The sequence below is a fragment of the Macrobrachium rosenbergii genome, chromosome 42 (assembly GCF_040412425.1).
Source record: "Macrobrachium rosenbergii isolate ZJJX-2024 chromosome 42, ASM4041242v1, whole genome shotgun sequence".
In the NCBI taxonomy this organism is placed as follows: Eukaryota; Metazoa; Arthropoda; class Malacostraca; order Decapoda; family Palaemonidae; genus Macrobrachium; species Macrobrachium rosenbergii.
Genome location: NC_089782.1, coordinates 35,732,880 through 35,737,540, shown reverse-complemented (window position 1 = coordinate 35,737,540; position 4,661 = coordinate 35,732,880).

Here is a 4,661-nt window from a genome sequence, read left to right as displayed (position 1 = left end):
CAAAAAAATTATACAGAGTTTTCTCCTACTTGAGGTGAAAGAGTTAATGATACAGTGTTCAACCTCACTACTCTATGGTCTGTTAATAATGTGTATAGTATTAAGTAACAAGCATACATTATTATTATTATTAAAGTAGTTTAACCAGACCACTGAGCGAAACAATAGCCTACACACACTTGCCCATTTCCTCTTTAGTACAAGTAATGTACTACCCATTTGCAACAGCTAATCTCGTCACGAAAAACCACGGTTTGCATTTGAAAATAAAGGAAATATACAAAATAAATTTAATTCACCTATTTTAACCATCGAGACTGATCAAAGGACAGGGTGTTACAACTGACTGAAAAACTGCTGCTGCTTCTTTCCAGCCTCATCTCTAGCCAAAGTGGCTGCTTTTAATGAGCCTTTTCCATCTGTCTCTATCTTGTGCCCACCCTACAATTAATTCCTTCTATTTTGTGCCTTGTAAAATTTTCATACAACGTTAAGGGGGTCTGTGGGAACAAAGCCATTCCCAGTCAGATAGGATGCAGTCAGGTTAGGTTGTGTCCACGTTCATAATACAGTACAGTAATGATTTTTAGGCACGACTACAGGGGCAAAATGATAGAACGCCCTCCAAGAGGTTAGATGCTGCACTCTAGGCCAGATGGGGTTACGGAAGGTTAGGTTACGATGTAGCCTACTGCATCCCTGTAATTAAGTATTATCATATTTTCTTACTTTATTTCTTGTGATTTTTCGAGATTAGGCTACGAGCACGAAGCACTGGTCTTTCCTCTGCTTCTCTTGTGTTTTTAAACATAGGCCCATTTCTCCCTTGATGTTTTACTACGTTTTTGCTTTTCATACACAAAATAACCCTAAGCCTAACCTTCCACTGTGCGACTTAACTTGAATGAGGACCCCCAAAAATTACAAGATATAGCCTATGGTACAGGAAGCGCAAAAACAAACGGTTTGCCTCATCAACTGTGCAAAATCATGCAAAAACGTCAAAGGTACATCAACATAAGTCAAGCAAACAATCAATATGATTTAGGTTACTGGAATTTTTTTTGTAGAGATTGAGACATGTTCCATACAGGGTATCAAAATATTTTATATCATACCTTAGAAGTTTGCATTTTAACACAACCGATGGACAAGTTTTAAAAGATTATGCTAATGCTCCAGCAACAGGTGATAAAAACTTGCTTAATGTTGTGAAAATAAACATCATGATGCAATTAGACCCACCATCATTTAGGCAAATGTCCTATGTTCAGTCCCTGCTCCATAAAACTTACTGGCATTTTGACAAAGCACAAATCGTTAAGATGTACACTCTTGCAACATTAGCCTAGTAGCTCTTATAAGTGTTTCTTTACTTGACGAAAGTATCAATGGAGTCCATAGAAGTCGAATTCCCACTTGAGAACTCATGAATTCATGAACTGTCACAAACGTTCCGGGGGTGCCGTTGCAACGGCAAAGTATTCACATCATTTTAATATTATTTTAGATATTTTAACTTATTATCTTAATATTTTCGTAGGTAATTAATAAATTACCTGAAAAACTTAAGCTACAAAGATTTTCGTGACAGGGATTAAATTACCTTTTGACAAGAAACTCACAATTATGGCTTAAATATGATTCGTATGATTCCAGGCAAACGAAAAATAAACCACATTTGATAAACGATCCGAGAGCAAACAAAATTATATCTATATATATATATATATATATATATATATATATATATATATATATATATATATATATATATATATATATATATATATATATATATAAATCGAAGCCAATTCAACGCAAGTGTTTTCCTACGTCATGATATAATATTTATGAAGACAGCATGGCCCTGATGAATGACTCCATTGAGTTTGGTTATATTTAAGTCATGAGTGGTTTTATTTCGGCCCACCATTAGGAGATGACCTCGCTGATATTCCAGTAAGGTTTAATGAAATGTGAAGGAAGTGAAACTGACGTGGTTAACTTGTCCCTCTTTTTAAAAATGTTTCAAATGGCTTGAGCATGATGAATGGCTAATGATAGATGATTAGAGCCCTTGTATATGTATATAAATAAATTGTATATATATATATATATATATATATATATATATATAAATATATATATATATATATATATATATATATATATATATATATATATATATATATATATATATATATATATATATATATATATATATATATATATATAATAAGAGAATAATCGCTTGAGATTAATCGATTCTAAATTGAACATAAAAAAACAAAAACCAAACATTAACATGCCTTAAAGGCAAACGAATTTGAACGCAAATGCATAATGATATTCTATCAACTAAATTCAGGGCGAGAGTGATAAATGAACTTTTAATGGCGAATCATTTATTTTTTATTTAATGTATAAACGATATTATTGACACAGCTTGGGCGAGAAGATTAATTCTCGAGTCGGTTAAGTGTGCAGGTAATGGATTTTAGAGGATATGAATTGAAAATACTATTTAAAAAAGTTTTTTTAATTTAGTTGCATCACATGTGCTAATGTTCAGTGACTTGTGACGTTTGTCATATATATATATATATATATATATATATATATATATATATATATATATATATATATATATATATATATATATATATATATATATATATATATATATATATATATAGCCTCATATACTTGTGTACCAGAGTTGTCAAATGGCAGGAGAATTGAATTAGACTTTAAATCTGAAAGTCTAAATAGCAGATAGTTTGATATACCACTCTCTAAGAATACCCTAATAGACTAGATTAGACTTTCTGTAAAACATTGTGAATTTGACTTTAACCGGAATTATTGCTTTCAAGATTTTGGTATGACCGTGGGAAACCCTCTATAACTTGTACTAGGTAACGGTGCTACCTTGGCTTGTTATCTATCTGTCACCTGCTCCGGGGAGCTAGTACTAAACACCGTATGGTAAATGAAAAGTAGACGGCCGCACGAAGATATCGTTTATTAATATAGTTTGTCGACCACACGATACAGAAATGGGTGTATATAATACTTTGATCACCAAGGGGCTAGTACTAAACACGGCGTCCCAAGGAGCTTCCTCCATGTTTAGTACTAGCACCTCGGAGTAGGTGACGCGTAGATAACAAGCCAAAATAGCACCCTCAGTAACTTAGGCACGGGATTTTTTGAGAGCAGGTTATTGGGGAACATTATTCAGATTTATTCTAGTAAATGTGAAATGGTTTAGGTACATTACCGATATAAGTGTTATTTGAGTAGTAACGAATATGTCAAAACATTCTTTGAGAGATGAAAGAATTAGTAGCACCGACTGAATTTACTGCGGTGACAGTAAATGATTTACTTTTCTCTTTTTGATTTACCGTACTCGCGAAAATAACACTGAGTTTAGGTTTAGTGTATAGAGAAAACCAACCAATATCTCTGCATATGTTAATTTTTATTCGGGACACAGCAACACAGTTAAGAAATCAGTATTCATATCTGATCTTGAATAGCATTATGTGTACGTAGTCATGAATATATTAATGGTGAAATAGATATTATTAGGAGTATAGGTAAGAAATTGAAACATCCTGATACTGTATCAGTCGATGCATCGAGAATGGCCCCAAAAAAAAAATTTTTTACAGTAATAATAAACATATACTGTTCGTATATTTGTATTTACTACGCAGTCACTCTAGCTTGTACGTAATGTGAATTTCTTCTTCTCTGTAAAAATCCTTCAGAAAATGTCTGAACAGACCAAATCGGCCAGGATCGTATGTATACGTTTGTGAGGGCGGGTGCGCATGCGCTAATGATATCAAATACGTCCACCATTTTACTAATTATATATCCGCATGATGTTTCTAAGAGCAGGACCTTGATATTTCCTAAACAAGCGAGTGCCTACACGAACGCCTAGCAAATTACTGTGGTTTTTAATGTAGACGTAGACTTAATAATCCTCAGATGAAACAAGGAACAGTTTTTTCGGTTTAGATGGTAATGCTGAAGTTTACACACGCACACAGGACGGTTTTATAGTTGTTCAGTGACCGCTAGGCTATGTGATTATCACGGTGTTAATGCTGGTAAATTATACTTTATAGAAAACTTTAGTTTAATGCAAAATTTATTCTTGTTTTACTCAAAGCCTGGCGTGACTCGCGATGATTTCGGCCAAGTTTATCTCGCGTACACACACACACATACACACACACACACACACACACACACCAACGACCTGTCGTTTGCTGTCAGGAACAACTTAAAGAAATACTCTTTGTTGTGTACTATCAGGTTTAACGTAGTTTTTTCTTGATATTTTGCTCTTAAGAAATTGGTTCATTTTATATTAATAAAGTTTAAATGACACTAGTTTCCTGAAATTAAGTTTTAGTTTGAAGGTTAAATTTAAGTTTTTGTGAAGGGTTTGTTTTTAGCCTTCAGCTGTTTTTGGCAAGTGCTGTTTCTCCTCCTCCCCGCCAGGTGTTTAAGTGATAGTGCTATTTTTGACGCTCTTTATATTTTTATTTTTGGGCGTGTGACGTGGACCCAAAGTGTCGTCAGAGGAGGTGTGATCTTGGGAGTTCAAATTAAACAGCGGAAACAAAATTGCTGCA